Raw genomic sequence first — 21,403 nt, forward strand, 5'->3', positions numbered from 1 at the left:
TTTTGCAAAGGCAAGCTGTAATTTTCAAAAACAAATGTTGCCTAACACATAATATATACCCCTAATAATGATGGGGTATAAAATAAGTGTAACGCTCATCTATAAAATGTGTAAGAAAGAAGTGGCTTCTGCTAACACCTAAAGAAAAGTTTCAACAGGGAAAATGAAGTATAAAACCTAATTTTCTAACTGAAAATTTCCTCAACATTTTAAGTTGTAGTCTAGACATAAGCAGATTAAACTAATGTGGACAAATTTACTATTAGTAACCTTTCTTGAATTATTCATCATTTTTATTTATCTGCCCAACATTTAGCCATCTGTCTCCTCAGGTTTATGGATCTTAAGTATGGAAGTACTCCAGTATATAGTTTTACTGATAAAATATTTAAAGAACAAAATTGGCTACTCAAATTTTACTAATGCAATGCTATGAAACATATAATTTATTTAAAAATATACCCATACTATTTCCAAATTAACAGAGACATATAATTTCTGAGTATTTGGGTAGCATATGATCACAGTAATTTAATATGGTTAAAAGCAACTGTAGACCCTAATAAAACTGTTTTTATGCTCCTTTAAAAGCCTTTTCCTCCTCTATTTTCATAATTTCATTTGTTTATGTATAGTGATATTAAAATACCACTCCACTATGAAAGCAGTATTAAAAATAGCAAAATGCACATCATAAATTTAAGATGGTGGTATTTATGTACAATTTGGTCTTCTAAAAATCGATGAAAAAATACTTCTCTTTTGTCAGATGTTTATTCTATAGGGAGACATTCTTTTCAGTGTCCACTAAATGTTCACACCTCCTTTTAAGTGATGCTTTGTTTTAACTGTTTGCTTAAGTTGATTCAGCATCGACACTAAAGCCTGTTTTTGCCTCTCCTACTGTTGTACACTATTGTTCCAGATCAGCATTGATCCAGAAATCCACTCCTGGGTCTATTCTTTCTTGAGAGATGAGGCCAAGTATCCCTATCTCTTTTGTCTACTAACTTCTTTGAAACATGCTTAGAGCCTGAGCAAAATATGTTTTGCTCTGAAGTCACAGGACCAGCCACTGTGAACTGATGATATATCATTGTGTATGGAATAATTAGCAAGTGGGAAGAGTGATGAGCTCCCATTAAGTTCTCCCAAATCTTCATTGATGCTTATTTCTAAGATGTGTGAAACGAGGTGGACAAAAAGTCTAATTCTTTTAAAAAAGGACTTAAAGAATTCCGTTGCCCAATTTTCTGTTTAAATTATGAGGAAACATGGATCAAATGTGTTTAAACAACTTGTTTATGTCAGAATCAGGTATGGGATTAATGTCCCATGTAGTATATGATTTAAAAACCCAAGTTCCAGAGGCAAGCTGCTTGTATTAAAGTTTCAGCTGTGCAACTTCCCAACTGTGTAACCAAAGACACACTGCTTAACTGCTCTGTGACTCCTAACTGAAAAAGACAATTGTGGTTCTTTATGCTCCAGATCTACAGTTCCCAAATATCAGTCCATTCATTCTTTGCATCCAAAATGCAGAGGATGTAGTTTTTAAACAAAATACTGAATTCTGGTACTTAACTTATAAAAATTTGGATTAAGTACATCTCAGTGAGGCTTGTAAATTAACATCTATGTTTTTCAGACCACCTTTCCTTCTGTTAAAAAAATAAATACAAAAAAGTCTTCACTGCCCCCCCCAAAAAAACTCTCTTAGAGTATTAAATTATTTCATAAATAATGAAAAAAATGGGTGGGGACAGGATGTGCTTTCCAGCTAAATTGTTCTCTCCTACAATGGCCTATAATGCTCAGCCTAATCAGGCCCTTATCACACTTATTTTGTCCACTCTCCCCTTATTTCCAGTGCTGCACCTCAGTAAGTACCCTTGAGTTCCTTGAATATTTTCTCCTTCTGTGATTCCCACTGTCAACTCAGTTTACTTCCTCAGGGGCCCCCAAGACCATGTTGACTACATCAGATTTCCTCAAAGTATTTCATCAATTTCCTTCACAGCACACTATGATGTTACTATTTTAGCTCACCATTATATCATCAGTTCAACACCTGGCATATAATAAAATTTCAGTAACTTTTAGTTTGATGAATGAATGAAAGTCTTACATGACCTTTTGGTATAAATATTTTAGTTATTGATCACTGATTAACAAAACACTCCAGCTTTAATTGCTTGAAACAGCACCAACCATTTTAGTATGTGTCTTGGGTCTGAGGTTCAACTGGACTCCCGTGGGCAGCTCAGTTCTCCTACGCAAGTTCCCCACACAGCTGCCAAGATGGTGGTCTGGGCAGGGGTGGGGGATCTGAAGCCTCAAATGGGCACTGGGATGCCAGGCTTCTCCCTCTTTCACATATTCTCACAAACCCTCCTCCATGAGCTATATATTTTGTCTTCTGACGGATAACTGGATTTTTTTTTTTTTTTGGCAACTAAGGAATTCCAAGAAGAACTAGAGGCCCTTACCCTCATTTTCCAAAAGAGATAACTGGAAATAAGTAACTATAAGATCCTATTACAAGAGTAGACCCAGAATTCAGTTATTCTTCTTTTTCAATCCAAGAACTATGTGGCTTGTTCTTAAGATTTTTATACTCTTGTTCAGAGAGCCCAAATTGCTTTGCTCCCATTTTCCTTGTACCAAAATTGCTTCTTTGCTGTTTTATTAACCCTAACTATATTTAACTCACATATATTAACAAATACATGTGCAATAATTTCATATAAAATACAGAAAAGAAGATTTCCATAGTCATAATAATGTGAGAAAATTACTAAGCAACACAAGCCCATAAAAGTTCAGTTTGTTTTTTTTTAAAGAGAGAATTTTTTTTAATATTTATTTTTTAGTTTTCAGTGGATGCATCTTTATTTTATTTTCATGTGGTGCTGAGGATCAAACCCAGCGCCCTGTGCATGCCAGGTGTACGTACTACCTCTTGAGCCATATCTCCAGCCCCAATTTATAGTGTTTTTAACTGAAGTGTTGATGGCCTTGAAGTGGTCTTGAATGATTCCTGAGTGAAAGTTGCCACATGTTTTTGTGAGACTCTATAACAGTCCCTATAACTAATTCACATTGTACTAATGTCTGATCTATTTAATCTCTTCTTTGTACTGAAGCCTAATTTTTAGTAACATTCTAGTTTAGGTTCTTAAAAATGTCTCAAAAGACTATTATCTCATGCTATGGCTAAGGGGACTTTAATGTTCTACACAACTACTCACTGATAGTGATCATAACACATATCAGGAAATTTAGTCTTGGAGTTTATTTAAAAATAAGGGCCACATGATACCAAATGTGAAGGGATTACTCTGTATAATATGCAAAATCTGAACCATAATGATAGTTGATAGTTTTCAGTTCATAATTCCTTATTCACTTAGAAATACTGCTTTTTCCCCCCTGATAATGAAGTATAGTCAATCAAGGAATATATACCCTTCCTTTAAAATGGATATGATTAGAAATTATTTTAATAGACAAATTTGAGTTTTGCTATTTTAATAGTATTTGATATCAGAAGATGATATTCACATAATTTTAGAGAGTGCAAAATCACTGCAACTCTCCCCAAAAGATGGTTTGATGATGGTACTCTCCCCAAAATTCATGTTGAAATTCAATCCCCAAAGCAACAGTATTAAAGATATCACCTTTGGGAAGTAACACAATCATGAGAATACTGTCCTCAAGAAGGGATGAGCACTTTTATAAGGAGCTCAGTGTTGAAAGGAGCTCTCTCTTGCTCTGCTGATCCTCCTACCATGTGCCTACACAGTGTTCTCTCTGTAGGATGCAGCAACAAGGTTCCTTCTGAGAAGCAAAAAACCTCCCTCACCATACGCCGAACCTATTGACTTCTTGACCTTGGAGTTCCCAGCGTCAAAACAATGAGAAATAAATTTCTATGGTTTATAAATTCTCAGTTTCTCTGAGATATTTTGTTATAGCAGCACAAATGCACTAAGATCACCATATGGATGTATTTTTCTGTAGATCTGGAGAAATGCCTGAAATTTTATCACTCTAGAAGGAGCTACTCCATGAACTAGCAATGACCAAGTACTAGATTTGCACTTTATTTTCCTCTTTCATTCTCATCAGCACTTGATATTAAGAGTGTGAAACTCTGTCAAATTGTTGAATGTAAAATGCCGAATAAGTATTTAACTTCATCCTTCATGCATATCAGCAAGACTATCACATTTATTTGGATCATTGCTGTTTACTCTTTTGTGAATTTCCCATTCAAATATTTGCAATTTTCAAAATGTGCCATGGATATTTTTCATATTCATTTACAGGATTCTTAATTCATTGTCTTTCATAAATGCATTATGAATAACAATATATAATATCAGTATACAAACATTATACCAACCTGTGACAAAGTTTTTGTTGTTTGACATAGGAGTGTTTTAAACATTATTATTGGTGCCTTAGTAGTACAGAAATTTTAACTTTAAATAAGACTCAAGTATCCTTTATGATTAATTCATCTTGTGTTTAATACAGAAATGTTTCAAAGAAAATGATTCTCACATTTAGATCATTAATCAATGTGGGCTTTTTTCTTTTATGTTTTATGAGATACAGGCCCTGTTTTACTGTACTTTCAGAAATATAGCTAATTATTTCAACATGATTTATTAAGTAGTTCATTCTTCTTCCTCCTTCCCAAGTGATTTGTATATATCAATGGCATATTTATGTGTGAATGCTTCAGTTCTCTTCCATTGATCAATTTGTTTAATCTCATGTAAAAATCACTCTATTTTAAAACTGCAGAAGTATTACATATCTTGATATCTGGTAAAGTAAGCTTTCATACTATTCTCTTTCAAAGTTGCCTTGATCCAGTTTGGTTTTGTTATACTTCTGAAAATACACTGGAGCCAGTTTTTCTAGTTACATACATGCAAACATACACATAGGCTCTATTTCTATTTGAATTTCAAATTATACTTTTAAAAGAGGGAACTATGGATTCTTTTAACAAAGTAAATCATCACCTCCGTATACATGGTAAAAATCTCTACATGTATTTTGTTTTCATTGTGTGCCCTTCCATTGAGTTTATAATATTTAAAAATGTTTTGCATAACATTTGTATTCCTAGCTATTTTATACATTGATGCCATAGTGAGTATGAGCTGTTCTTGTGAATTAAAAATTCCTATAGATTCCTAAGTATAAGATAGAAAATAATTATGTTTATTCTATCCAAGCTTCCATCCAAAATACATGTAAGTATTCATTTAGAACTCAACACTCACAAGAGGAAGATAATGTAATTATTCTAATTTTCCACATGGGAAAATGAGATGAAAGGAAGGTAGCAGTTTCAAGGATTTGCAGCCTATATTAACAGAACTAGGATTCCACCTAATAGCCTACTCTGAATTCATTCCCTAGGCATTGCCACCCAAGTAGAAATAACTGTAGCAGGTGAGTTTATATGTGCCTTATTTTAAAGGTATTGTACCTATTTATATACCAATTTATTTGAATTTATTCTACTTGTTTTTTTAATAGTTTAACTAAGGCTTAATTGAAGCACTCAAAAGTACACATATTTAATGTAATGAAATTACAATTCCCTGGACCAATACATAAACTTTCATGAGTTCATCATCACAACCAAACCAATAAATATATATGTCATCTCTAAAAGTTACTTTCTACTTTTTTGCATATGAATAACTCATTCCATTAATATTTAAACAGAATCAATTAATTCATGATGATAGAAGTGAGAATGGTTATTTTATTTGGGGTAACATAGCTGGGAGAGCAATAGCACACCTGGAGATTTGCTATATTAAATAATTGAAGTACAAAATACATTATTGTTTACCACAGATAATATGCTGTGTAGGAGATATCTAGAACATACCCATTTTGCTTGACTGAAACTGTAAATCCATTGAATGACAATTCCTCATTACTTTCTTCCCCAACCCCTTTGTACTCTGTCTATAAAAGTTTAACATTTTAGATCCTTACATAAGAGAGTCCTGATGTATTTCTTTCAGTGACAATCTTACTTTAATTATCCTGAAGTCCTCTAGGTTACTCTGTATTGTCACAGATGCCAAAATATGCTGGTTTTTTTCTAGTTTTTTAGTTTTTGGTACTGGGAATCGAATCCAGAGGTGCTTTAACACTGATATACATCCCCAGCCCTTTCTTTCCCTTTTCAAATTTTGAAACAGAGTCTCACTAAGTTGCTTAGGGCCTCATTAAACTTAGTTTCTGAGGTTGGCCTCAAACTTGTGATCCTCCAGCTACAGCCTCCTAAATTGCTGGGATTACAGTTGTGCACCACCATGCCCAGCAATTTCCTGTTTCTAAAAGGATGAATAATACTTCATGACATATGTCAACCACCATTTTTTATCCATTTTTCTGTTTTTGGATATTTCTTTCTCATATTTTGGTTATTGTCAATGGGGCTACAATAAAGATGGAGGTAAAGATGTCACCTAGAGTTCCTGATTTCAATTATTTTAGATATATACTCAATATTGGGATATTTGGATATGGTGGTTCTTTTATAACCTTTTGGAAGAAAATATGTACTGTTTTCTATAATTATTGTATCATTTCAGATACCTACCAACAGAGTACAAAGTTTCCATTTTTTCCATATCATCATCCATACTTATGGTTTGCTTTGGCCAATGGGATAGTGCAGACATATTAGAAGGATGAAATGTGGTAATCTTGTAATCTGCCAGGAGAAGAATATGACCTTGGAATACTGCTGATGTAGGGCCCTCAAACAAAAACATATGGAAAGACCTGAGTTTAAGCCACTGTCAAAGGCAGATCCAGTTAATCTACAGTGAAGCACAGCCGTCTGGCAAAATTGGGTCTAACCCAAGCCAGGTGTTCAAGGAGCACTTATTAGTTGTTGAAGAAATACAATAAAGTTTTAGTAAGTGCTAAAAACAATTAATCTTGGGCTGGGTTGTGTCTCAGTGGCAAAGCACTTGCCTCGCACATGTGACACACTGGGTTTGATCCTCAGCACCACATAAAATAAATAAATAAAATAAAGATACTATGTCTACCTATAACTAAAATATTTTAAAAAGCTATAAAAAACCCAGTTGATCTGTTTTTTTCCTATTAATGTATATAGTCTTGAAACTTGTTTGATAATAGATAACATGATATCCATTGAATTTTCTGTTACATGTATTTATAACAAGTATAAATGAACTAAGGAATTCAAGACTAAAACTATAATGAGCAAGCTGGGTGGGGTGGTGCATGCCTGTAATATTAGTGAAGCAGGAGGATGGAGAGTTCAAAGCAAGCCTCCGTAAGTTAATGAGGCCCTAAGCAACTCAGCGAGGCCCTGTCTCCAACAAAATATAAAAAAGGGCTGGGGATATGTCTCAGTGGTTAAACATCCCTAAATTCAATCCCTGGTACAAATAAATAAATAAATAAACAAAAAACTATAAATGAACAAATACTGAATTGTGTTTTAAATAGTTTGGATCCATAGCCCTAGACATCAATCTATCAATATGGCCAATAGTCACAAGAGAAGTTTTAAGAAAGAATGGGGATCATTAAGAATAATAAATTTTCATTAATCTGACAAAGGACATGTGAAAATACAAATGACTTCATGAAGCTTCCAAATGTGAATGAAAATGTTGTGAATCGTTTAAACAATAGAGAATTTAGTCATAAGTTTAAAGGAGTGTACCAAAAGTGAAAATCTAATTATGTAAGCATAATGGCTTGGAGAATTTTTCATTAATTAATCAATAGGCTATTCAATTATCTCTCAACTATATCTCAATTTATTACAATTATGTTTGCCTTTTTCTTTAGTTGCATTCAAATCCTCTTCTCCAGAAGCAAAAACAGGGCTGGAGATATATGTGACAGAGGGCTTACAGTTTGAAACTGCTGAGAGATATGCAGGATTTGAGTCAGTGGAGATTGGGGATCTTATCTGATCCAGCAAGACATGCAGATATAAAGAAAATGCTGAAACCCCCCAAAAGGAACTATAAATTAGTCTTATAAAGGAATTACACAGAAATACTACATATATGCTGATGAAAGAAATCAGTATCTCTGCTCGTGCCCATATCTGAACACCATATACATACATCCAATATTCTGTTTAACATTTCCACTTTGACTACTGTTTTGGACTTAACATATTCCAAAAAATAATCTTGTTTCTCATTACTAATTTCTTCTTTCTGTCTTTTTTTCAATAAGTCACCTACATTTATACTTTTCTCAGACCTCAAATCTTAGGAGTTCTCTTTCTTCCCTCAACCTCAACATTGGCCAACTCTTTTTGTACTTCTATTCAACTTAAATGTAAGGCTTTCTCATTCTCCTTCTGTTCCCACACTATCTCAAGTTGCCACTCTTTTAGAGGTGAGTTCCTATTGGCTTCCTGGGTCTCCCAGATTCTATTCATATCTTCCAACTGCAGGTTTCTATACATGTAGAGTGATTTTTAAATGTCAATCGCTTTCCTCTGTAATAATTTCCCACTGTAATCAGAGTAAAATCCAAACTTAACCATGGCCTACTACTTTACTCTCTCTCTCTCTGCCCCAGCTCATTAAATTCTAGCCATTTTGTCTGTTTGCTCTTATTAGAATCAGCAAAATTCCTTTCTGATCCAGGTTTTCTGTACTTCTCTTTCATGACTAGAAATGCTAGAATCTAAAGTTTGTTTTTGTACATTTTTTTTAATTGTCAGAGAAAATTGTATGCATCTATCATGTACAAAATGATACTTTAAAAAGAATACACACAGTTATGCATCAAGTAATGACAGGGACATATTCTGCAAAACTGTTTCAGGCAATTTCACCATAATGTACTTACACCAACCTAAATAGCATAGCCTAGTACAGACATCTAATATGTGAGACCACTTGTATATCCATTCCATCATTCACCTAAATGTTCTGTGGAGCATGACTGAACTTTGTATAATGATGAATGACTAAGTCTAGCTAATTAATCTCAGTTATTTTTAACATTTTTGAATGATTATATTGTTGTCAAATTGAACATTATGTTGTTGTTAATGATAGTCACCATGCTGAACAATAGATCTCTTGAACCTATTCTTCTGATCCACAGTCTTTATGTGGCATATTCTCTCCCTTGATTGTGTTTTCTCTCAACAAAAACTCCTAAAAAGTGTTCCCTAGCCATTTGATCTTAACCGCCACCATTACATCACTATTTCTTTGCATGTCTTCTTTTGCACAGTATGTGACATCATATACTTATTTCTTGTCTGTCTTTTCCCCTATAATGTAAGCTATATGAAGGCATATTTGTTTTGCTCCCTGTTCCTGGTATTCCTGTACCCTACTGACTCCACAATATTGACGGCACATAAACGATTTCCATATGTTATCAATATGAAATATTGAAACAATAAACATGGAAATGTTTCTTTAATCCTGTCTAATTTATAGGAAAACTAGTCTGAAGTCAATAGAAATGTCTCATTTAGGAAAGCTTTTTATAAAGAAATATTTTATCACTAAAGTTTAGGCATAACTACAGATACTGCTTAGTGGAAGACTTTCACATTTTTTAAACCAATTTGTGCTCTTAAAATACTTGCACACTGTATTATTAACTTGCTCAATGATGATTACTTAATGCTGTAAAAGTACATACAAAAACAAATACCTGACATAATGTTTACAAAATCTAGTAGGGAAGGCTGAATTAAAGAGGATTTTCCTTTGTTTATCTTTTTTTATGAGCAGTTGTTGCTGTAATTTAACTGTAAGTTAGATGTTTATTATTCAATCACTGATAATTTTGTTTCATGGAAACAACAAAAAGTGTTGTATAGAAATTAAATTGGTCATTTTTAAACTTGTTTAGTTTTAATTTATAATTAAGAGGTAATTGAAATGCTTATGTTTGGATTTAACAATAGATATTTACAACTACTTCACAAGTTTATGATGATTTGTCAGAAGAGAAGTGATCAATCTGTTCACAAACAAAATCTTGTTTGTTCAAATAGTGCAAACAGCATGCAGTGACAATCAGACTGTTTCTAAATTTCTAGAAACCTCCAGAGTATTTGAAATTGCTATAAACAAACATTACTGAATCATCTATCATTCTTCTGAAAAAAGCTGTGTAAGGGATATCATAATTCCAAAATTTTACTGTAAAGGATTTTGAACATTTGTGAAACCAGGAAAGTATTTGGTTGAGCCTCATTCAAATGAGCTATTTAAGGCTTCATTCTCTGCCTCAATAATATATCCATTGTGTAAATCTGTAGTTCCTAAGTCTTTTTTACTCCAACATATTCTTATACTAATGCAAACTATATTCCATAAAATATTTGTACAAGAGATAATTTTGTGACAATTTTTGTCATTTATACAAATTTCAGTTTCATAAACATTTATATTACTCTCTTACAGAGTATATAGATATGCATTTTCAAAAGTAATCATTCAAATGTTTTTAATGTTTAGATACCTATAGAAAAAAGTGTTGATAATTTTTCTTGCTCATCAGTAAATGAATTTACTAACAGGAATATTAATATCATTGAAGAGATTGGATGCAATATCTGTGAACCCGAAAGGCTTCATTACCTAAAGTGTTTTGTGTTGGCAGGGCTGAAATCTAGCTAAAGACCCATATGTACACTATGTCTAGTCCTAAAATGAGAATAGGATCTTCTGTTAGGTGACTGGATGTGTTGAATTGATGTAAACAATGAGTAAATTCATAATTTAGTTTACATGTCATTTACACATATCACAGACACGTAGGCTTTGAATGTGAAGAGAATGATTTGGCAGGTAAGTATGAAAAAAAATATAGTGCAATACGAATGAAAATTATGATCCATTCCTGATTTTGACATGATCACATGATTATTAGAACATTTGCATAAACTTTAATTACCCTAATAAGGAAGATATTTAATTTTAAGGTTTTTGTTGTTCACTGAATATTTTATTCTAAATCTTTTTTCCTGACTACTTCTGTTCATTTCTTTCTACTAGCCTTTCCATTCTATCAACAGGAAAATCTGCAGGATTCTTATGTTTTAGAATTCCAACAATAAATATATTTTACTGGTTATAACAAAAGTTTAGATATCCTATGATTGAGTAACAGAGCATGTCCAGATAGAACTAAACCAAGCAGAACCGGTAGCCAGAAGCCTCATCAGCCTATGCATTCAGATGAGACGATGGAAACAGAACAGTAAGATTTGGAAGACTTTTACTCCACCTGCTCATCCTCTACCATGTTCATCTGCCAAATATAACTGGAGACAGTGGAGAGCATCCCACCTGCGCTGACAGGAAAGTTGGCTGTTGGGGGTTCTGCTGCTGCCTCACTTTTCTTGCTGGCTCCTCCATCTGCCTCTGCACCTGATGGAGCTTGAGGTCAGCTACGCAGACCTTCCCCTTCACTCAGCTTCACCGTGGTAGGTGCTGCAGAGCTCTGGGTTGGCTCTGCTAGGCACTTTCACCACGACCTAGGGTGGTCATTTGTGGGGGCAGTGAATGTCTGCTTGACTTTTAGGAAAGTCAGGTTTATAGAGACTGAGCATGAAGGCAGCTGCCACCTGTCATTATTCAGCTGAGTGCCTCTGACTGAAGACATTAAGTTACTCTATCCTATCCTTGGAAGTTTTGTGAATATTTAATGGGATTGTTTATGACACTGAATAAATGTTAAATGTTTTTATAAAGTGATACTTTAGAAGACTTGGGATGAAAGAAAATAGTCAGCTTTAGAGATGTGATTTGTATCTAGCAATACAGATTTAGGCCAGCCTATCTGATAGTGTCAGATAAGGTCTGATAAGGTCATGGATATACATCTGAAATCTTAAAATTTTAGGTCAATGAAAATTCAAGAGGATGACTACAAATATATTCAAAGTGAAAGTTGTTTTGGTATGACACAATAAATAATATTTGGAGAATAATTCCTGAGTTAATGTGCTGATATAGACTTGGTAAAAAGAAATTAGTACTTGGCTTATACCCCAAACACATGAAATTAAGGGAACTGCATTTCTTTAAACAATTTCATAAACACTAATATATCAGAGGACATTAATTCCAATTTGGAAGAAAATCCAGTATGTGATTAAAAGTATTAAAAGTGTCAAGAAGTGAAGTTCATCAGGTCGTAAACTTTGATGAATGTGCTTAATGGCTTAGTACGGGAACTCCTGTGGCTTTTACCAAATATTACTGTATCAACTTTCATTTTTGACTATAGTAATAAAGTTTCTGAATTTACTAAGGAATTCTGAAACCTTTTTAAGGTCACATAAGCTTATTATTACAAACCACATTTAACTGTTATTTAAATATCATTATTTTGAATTATTTTATTTATTCATTCATAATCTAACAAGTATTCATTGAGTGACAATACCAAATAGTTCACTCTAACATCCATCCATCATCACTGGACACCACTCTAGATACTAAGTATGCACAGATGAATGGGACTCAATTTCTATGCACATATAATCTTATAGAGGAAGAAAACAGAGGGTCATTGAAATACTACTCTTTATTGGCAAAGTGATACAAAAAAATAACAAGGATGTGTATTATGGTTGGAAGAATGAGGTAGAGGCACAATTTGAATCATGGATCTGACCGTTACAACTTTAGTGTTTTTCTCTTTCCAAAACTCATTTACCTTTCTTCAGGTAACCACATCTTCAAGCTTTTCTTACTCTTGGCCCATGCCTTTGAGTTGGGCTGATTGCTACCTCTATTCTGCAGTGTAAATTGCTGATATGGACACATGATTGAGGCCTGGAAAATCTCTTAAATCTTCCCAGTCAGATGTACAATACAACTGTCCTCAGAAAGTGAAAAATTATTAGTAAATTGCCATATTTGCTAAATTTTTCCTAACATGTTTTAAGTAGATTAAACATACCATTGAATTTTATCTCTAAATATTTTAGTATACATTTCTAGAAAGCAAGGTTGTTTGACTCTTTCTACATAAATCAGTAAATCATGATCACATAAAAAATTATCAATTACCTAATAGCATCTAATATAGTACAATTTCCTTAATTGCAAAAAAAAAAAAAAACCACTATGTTTAGTTCACAATTCAATTGAAGAGCACAATTTTCACTGGAATATTTCTCTCTTTTGGGGGAGGGGTACTGGGAACTGAACCCAGGGGCACTTTACAATATTGAGCCACATCCTAAGCCCTTTTCATTTTTTATTTTGAGATGTGGTCTCACTAAGTTGCTCAGGACCTCACTAAATTGCTGATCCTCCTAACTCAGCCTCCTGAGTCATTGGTATTACAGGTGTGTGCCACCACACCCAAATTTTTTGGAATACTATCTCTCTCAGATCTCTTTTCATCTAGAAAGTTCTACTTCTCTTATTTTTATATGACAATTTGTTGAAGTTGTTTTATTTATTCTGTAGAATACATCATCTTCTGAAATTATCTGAATAAGGAAATTTAACTCGTACCCTTATTATTTGAATATCATATAAACAGAAAATAGATTGAAAGATATTAGATGCAACCATATTGTCAAAATAATTGACAGGTGATACTGTGTAATACTTTTTTTGTACTGTTAGTAAGGTGATTAGTCATAGGGTTACAATTGAGATGACTAGCTCCGTCCATTGTGAAGCAAACTTTATATCACTGAGCAGTAAGTAATCTGTATGGTAAAACTTCGGCATCATGGGAATATCCACATCCAATCTACTTTCCTCTACTGATTTTAGCACCCGTCTACCTTCCTTGCTTTAGTCAATCATTTCATTTCTGTTGCAAACTATCAATTGCTTAAAGACATTCCTTCTGTAATTGTTAGTTGGCATTCTTTTATAAATAAGAACCTTCTTTTATCAATGATGATCTTTTGGATTATCCAATATAATTCTCATTGACAAGTAAGAAGATGAGCTTAAGTTCTATATCTTTAATTATCAATTTTCAGTAGCAGCCATTTGTGCAAAAATAATCTCCATGAGTTGTCAATGAGATTTTTCTTTTAGCATTTTTTTTACTTTTATTGTATTTACATAAAATATTGTTTCAAAACATAACATACAGATAAGCATAGTAAATACTGCAGTTACTCACTAGTATTTCCACTGTAACTTCTCTTCCAAGTCTCTGACAAGATTGCACTTCCTCACCCTCATGAGGGAATCATCTAATTAGGTGAAATGATTAGGTCAATAAAATACAGTTAAGAAATACTGCCAAGCCTGGCATGGCACGGTGGCACACACCTGTAATCCTAGCAGCTCAGGAGGCTGAGACAGGAGGATTGCCAGTTCAAAGCCAGCCTCTGCAATGGCAAGGCACTAAGCAACTCATTGAGACCCTGTCTCTAAATAAAATACAAAATGTGGCCGGGGATGTGGCTCAGTGGCTAAGTACTGAGTTCAATACCTAGTAACCCCTGCCCTCTCCCCGCCAGAGAAGGAAAAAAAGAAATACTGCCAAATCAATTCTTCATGCTCTCATCTCACTGGCAGGTTAAATATTGTCATTCTAGACTTTATCTCCTTGTGTGTGTATGGAGACTATGTGTAGTAGACCCCATGTAAACTTCAAGTGATATATAGTTAAGACAATTTTGGGTGCATTAAAATGCTGATTTATTTTATTACAACATAAACTAACCTATCCTGACATATAGTGAAATATAATATATTGAAGAAGTCTTAAATGATGGCTTTGGAATTTGCCCATCACAAAAATATCTAAATGCAATATGGGAGTGTTTTCAAATATTCAGATATTCTCTGCTAAGTAGAGAAAACTCAGATAACTATGATTTTTACTTTCCTTCCATATGTTCTCACATTGGATGCATGCTTGTGAGTAGAATGTGCCAGCTGATTTGGTAGAAGGAGAGTTGAGGATGTAAAGAGGCATTTTACTTAAATAGATCATTGTAGTTTACATCCAGATTGGAGGAAATGGCAGAGGACTGAGAATAAGAGTCATAACAATTGTTTAAATGAGAAATGATTATCCATATGTGGCTTCAGGGTTTGTGAGAAATTGAAAAGGCTAAGATGCTCCCCGTGCCTCCATTCAGCTCCCATCCTTCCCCAGTTTGTTCAGTTGCCTCAGCTTGCCGGCTCTTCTTCCAACACCATCTCTACATCACACTCGGTGCTATCACACCATATGCTGCTTTCTGCCCTTTCACACTTTCCAAGAACACTCGAAAAGCTAAAAATCTATAGTCTAGTCTGGGAAGTAAGGAATGCTCAAAAATAACTACCACAAAGCAGAGGGTGATAAATACCAGAGGAACGGAACAGATAAAGTGCTAAAGAAATAGGGGAAAAAAAATGTTTCCAGCTGTAAGAAATGCAAGGTGATTTTTTGTTTTTTTTAAATATAGACCTTGAAAAGCAGATGACCTGTGGGAGTGTAGCTATGAGGGGGAGGCTGGCCTTCTAATCGCCTGTGGGAGGAAAGATGCCTAGTGGAGGTCATGAGTGTAGGCCATGAGTGTAGGCTCACCAGGGAGCTGTTAGGGAACATGGCTCCTGTCACCTCTCTGTATTGAAATGTGTGACCTCCTTCCCACATGAGGGGATATACACAGCTGTTATCCAGCCCCTACTAACAAAGCATCTCAGTGCATGAAGGTCACCACTTAAATGTGACTTTTTCATGGAAACTTTCCAAATCCTCCCAATAATTTACGTCCTCTAGTCTTTATTTTTTATTGCTCAAGGGACTTTACTTCGGTTGCAATGAATATTTCAGAAAGTTGTTTTACTTTATATCCTACTCCCTCATCAGACGCACTCTTTAGAGTGAAGGGTCCTTAGTCCTGCCTCACTATATTCTTAGTGATTACCTCAGCCTTAGACAGTACCAAGTGCCTCAGATATATTTCTCAATTAAGTCAAACTTAGATATCTTTTTTTTTAACCAGCTCAGTTTATAATCTTTATTTTTACAGCCTAGAAGTCCAGATAAGTTAACAAAAACAGATTTTAAGGTCACACCTAAGAAGGCGTTCTTGAATGTAGTTGTGTGAGCTTTTGATGTCTGATCTAAACAACAGCCTCACTTGTGGAGGCCTAAAACACTATACACAATTATTTTCCTCCAAGTTCTGTAGATAAGAAATCTGACTCTGGTTCCACTGGCCTGAAATTAATGTGGAGGGAAGCCTGATTTCCTTTCTGCCATCTCTAAGGGATAATTTGTTTCCTTACCTCTTTCAGCTTCTAGAGGCCCGCTGCTTGGCTTGGCACACAATTCCTTCACCTTCAGTGTGAGCTGCACCAAGTGGCTCCTTCCTCCTGAGCCATCTGTCTGACTCTTCTGAGTCCCTTCACTCTCAAGTGCTCTTGTGATTACGCTGGGTTTACCTGAGTTTTACAGATCACTAAGATCAGCTGGTTAACATTACTTACATCTGCAACCTTCAGTCTCTGTTGCTGCAGAACCTAAATTACCACAGGTTCTAGGGATTAGTAAATATCTTTGGGTTATCAGGATTCCACATACCAAATTGGCTTATTTCAGTATTTGAGAAAGCTCAAAAAATCAGAGTAATTTCAGCCTGATGAAATTATTTGTGAGATTCTACTGGGGCAATAACTAAATAAAAATACCAGTTACTCCCTATTAGAGTAATATCAGAGTAAATAAAACCCATGAACAGAATTAAAAAAAAAAAAAAGAGCTGACATCAGCAAAGTTGCTATAAATTAAAAGTGTGGGGCTGGGGTTGTGGCTCAGATGTAGAGCACTCGCCTAGCATGTGTAAGGCACTGGGTTCAATCCTCAGCACCACATAAATATAAAATAAAGATATGTGTCCAACTATAACTAAAAAATAAATGTTTTTAAAAAATGTGTTCTATTAATAAGACCAGTAAGGACCAGGTGGGTTTTAACTACTTCATTTCCCTAAAGGGTATCATCCCTGATCTAAATCTGCCTCTGCTACTAGTTTCATTCATCACATACTCTGTTTCCCTGCCTTTTATCAAAACTAACTAATCCTTCTATTTTTGCTTGGCCACAACAGAATGTACACATATGTATCTCAACTCCAATAATACTTTCCTTGCTATTGTGTCTGCATCTTTTCTTTTTTTCTCTTATCAGATTATTAGCATGTTCAGAATAACTTTATTTATCTTTGTAATTCTGAAATTAGCTCTGTGATTGTTACATGCCAATCAGCTGCAAATAAGTTACTTGCAAATGTCTGATAAGTTAATCTAATGAAAGAATGTAGACGTGAAGCAAGTGAACCAACCAGTTGAATCACATTATTCAGATACAAATGAGAAAGAAAGCATTCTATGACTCAAGTATATTTGAAAATCACTTAGAACAGGATAAATTTATCCATAAAAAACATCAGTTTTGATTTTAAAATAATTATAGAGACATAGACTACATATAAAATATTATTAGTATACTTACATTACTTTTGCACAGTTCAGTCCTCAAATTTATTTTATATATGCATCCAAAAGGTTGTTAAACTTGCTGCCATGATCATTTTAGGTTGGTTTTAAATTATATTGTATGTAGGGGAAAAAATATATTTAAGAGTTTTTTCTATATTTATCTGGGGGGATTCGGGATTAATAGCATTTCAATACAATCTATCATGGGGTTAAACAATGAGTAAAATCACACCCTAAAATGAAAATGGACTAGTTAAATAAATAGAAACCCAACAGTTCAAAATAGAGCCTATCAAAACAGCCATTAGTTATAAAACCTATAGGAACTGGCATAAGTTAGCGATATGTATAGTTCACTAGTGTATACAAAGCTCCAAGTTTCCTCTGAGGGAAATAAAGTAAAATATGGAGTACTCAGTAAATAACAGGAAGCAATCATTCTAAGTTGAAAAAGTCTGAGACCTTAAGCTATAACCAGAAGGCATCTTTGTAATGGCTGGAAACAGAACAGGCAAGGAGATGATTTACCTTGTTTTAACCAACTTCATAACCAACTCTCCAAGTATCCTTGTGTTCATTCAGACACCCACCATTCATCTCCATGATATTCCTTAATATTAGGCTCTGTGGTCTCACTGTATATTTTTAAATAAGTGACTACATTTCCTCCTAGGTATTTCTAGTTATTCTGAGATGTTTTCTTGATGAAAATCAATGTTTCAGGTATACCTAATGTGTTGATAAAATAAGTCTACGTGATAAATAAATTAGTTCTGGCTCCAAATCCCACCTTATCCCCCAACAATCACACATAAAGAATCCATCCATTTCTCATTATTTGTGTGTATAGTGGGATACAAACTGACATTTCCACTTCTTTCAAAAATATTTTTACAATATCTTAACCACATGTGTATTTACCTGGTAGCCCAACAAATTCACATCTGGGTATATAACTAAGAGAAATAACAACACATGTTCACAGTGACTCATATTAGAATTTCTTAATAACAAAAGCTGGAAAAAAGCCAAGTGTTCCTCAATAGGATAAATAAACTACGATGTATTTATACAAAGAAATACTATGCAGCAATAAAAAGAAAGGCTGCTGATAAATGCAGCATGAACAAATTTTAAAAATATGCTAAAGAAATAACCCTTACAAAGAATACTGTGTATTGTGTAATTCCATTTATGTGAAGTTCTAGAGCAAGGAAACTACTCTATGATGATAAAACTTTAATGATGCTTTCGATAGGGACAGAATTGACTGAGATGCACCACAAGGGAAATTTCTAAAATGATAGTAATGCTATATGCCTTGATAGGGTTTTATTTACACTGACTCATGCTTTGTCAAAGTTCACTGATTATACACTTAAGACTTCATTCAGCATTTTCATGTAAATTTACATCAAAATATATTCATAAATACTAAATTCTTCTTAGTGATATATATATACTGAACTCTTTAGGAGGAAGTTCTCTGGTGTCTGAAATTTATTTTGAAAAGTATCAAAAAATATGATTGATGGATGGATGTAGGGGTGAGAAGATAGATCTGTGATAAAATATAGTAAAAAGTTAATAGTATATTCAGTGGCAAGTTTATGAGTTGTTCATTGTGAAAATTATTTCAACTTTTCTGTATGTTTGAATTTTTCATAATTAAATGATAGGGAAATATTCAACAAATGAGTGACAAGGGGGAACATATAAGCAAATAAAGTTGGTGCCCATAGGATGAGTATGAACTCAGTTCTTGTCTCCCAAAAGAATCACAGAGCAAGTTCCAGAGTGAAGTGAGAGACAGGATAATCTCCTAGACATAGTTTTGGGTCTCAATGAAGATAAAACTTTGCATCAGGACTTCAGAAACCATAGAGAATTGACCAATTACAGTAGTACAGAAAAAAAATTACACTGAGATGTCAGCTACATAGGTCTGAGAGGTTCTCAAAGTGTAGAGTGTTTTAGATGTTGTCCAGAGAAAAGCAGAGAAATGGCAAAATGCATTTTATGACTCCACTTATTTTTCCACAGCTGTCATCCCTGCAGTTCAAAGTGAGGAACAATGTACTAACACCTTTTCAATATCAAGAATCAAAGTCCAGTGGTCCTGTGGTTGTCATGAATGCCTGTGTGGAGAAAGACAGCCAGGAAGCAGATGAACCACTCCCACTTCTTGCTACTTGAGGACTGAAAAACACCAGGAGCAATGGTGGGGAAGCCCCAAGTGTTTAATATTACACAGAACTGTCTGAGATTAGTTTCTGATATACACTTGAATGGTGGTAAAAATACTGAGTTATACAAAACTTAGAAAGTTATATTTCTTGCACACCTGCTTTTATGGAATGAGATTTGGCTAAACAACGACTCAGAGATCAATCCAATTACCTCAAATATTTGGAAGTATAATGGAAAAAGTATACATGGACATAAAGACAGGATCTCAAACTTCCTGCAAAATGACAGAGGCTTCTGAAACTAAAATGTGATTTAGAACCTTATCCCAGTCGTAAGGTTTATTATGATATTTAAAATGTATTGCTTACTTGCTTGTATCTTTAATAGACGAGGTGTGTTTTTTTTTTTTGATTGTGTACTTTTAGGAAGAAAAATATTTTCAATACTCATCTGAATTTTAGTTTATTTCTTGAAACCTAATAAAGTTGCAATATTATGTTATCAAATGTACATCATAAAGCATACTAACCCAATAGATTCAAAATTATTGGAAAAATCCTATGCAAAAATAAATTTCTTTCCTTTCCTCAACTCTGAAATAATTTTTTGTGGTAGATTAAACCCCTTTCGATACCACAGTAGTAGAATAAAAGCCAATTATACTGACCAATTGTCATAATAGTAGTATTTGTAGTGGTGTTGGTAGTAGAAGAACTAGCAGTAGTAACAGTAGTAATAGCAGTAGTTGAGACAGGGAGACTGGCCACAGCAAGTACTGATGGAGCACTTCTATGTAGAAGAGCTACAAAGTGTTTTTACATGAATTAAGTGTTTTGTACATATTTTCTACTGTAGTCTTCATAACTCTTTCCTGACAACAACATTGAATATATTTCAATTTTTCGAATAGGGAAGCTAGGCTTAAATGGACCACACAATTGGTTGCTTAGTCACACAGCCAGTAAAAGGCTCAACAGATCCCAAATCTATTAAACCTTTATTCTCGGCCATATATTTTAATCATCATTTTACTCTGTGTTACACATTGGTGCCTTGGGGCTTATGCAATATATTGGTAAGTTAAAAAGAAAGAAAGAAGAAAACTTCAAGCACTATAAGAAGGTAAAAAGAAGGTTTTTAATAGACAAAAGGGATTACACATTAGTTATTGCTTCAGAGACTGAACTGGGTTGAATACAGAAGGCAAATCTGGGAAATCCATGATTAGATTGGGCAAAAAGAGCAGAAATTATCATTTATAATGAATTATTTCCATAAATAGCCCTTGGATTGCTTCTTATATATTCATCCCTATTCCCCCCTTCAAAAAAAATTACTAATTTCTTTGACCATTGTGCTTCATGAATATAAAATGAGTTTCACTCTAGTACTAATAATGATAAGTTGTTCTATTAAATCAAAATGATTACAATGAAACTGCTATTACTATTAATTTCCTTGAAATACACAGGTTAGGGTTAGGGTTTTGGTCTTTCCAGAGCTTTGCATTTGTTCATACTGAGGGGAAAAAAATACCCTCTTTAAGATAGAACTGTGCAGTGTCAAATGCCTATTTTAAAACCCTCTGTTCAACTAAATATCACTTCCTCTGACATGCCTTTGCTGACTACTTTTCATGGGTTATCCAGTTGTTAATTAGGTTACAGGTCCCTTCATACTGTCTCTCTCAGCACCTAGGG

At 34.1% G+C, this 21,403-nt stretch overlaps 1 long non-coding RNA gene across 1 annotated transcript; it reads right to left on the minus strand.

Annotated features, from left to right (window-relative positions):
* Window positions 1-259: 259 nt before the first annotated feature.
* On the minus strand, window positions 260-20,344 carry LOC125616490. Its single transcript, XR_007347120.1, has 3 exons — window positions 20,123-20,344; window positions 5,136-5,145; window positions 260-270 (listed from the first exon to the last, which is right to left on the minus strand). It is a non-coding gene; the product is annotated as an uncharacterized LOC125616490 (long non-coding RNA).
* Window positions 20,345-21,403: the final 1,059 nt, after the last annotated feature.

Source organism: Marmota marmota, unplaced genomic scaffold, assembly GCF_001458135.2.
Source record: "Marmota marmota marmota unplaced genomic scaffold, marMar, whole genome shotgun sequence".
In the NCBI taxonomy this organism is placed as follows: Eukaryota; Metazoa; Chordata; class Mammalia; order Rodentia; family Sciuridae; genus Marmota; species Marmota marmota.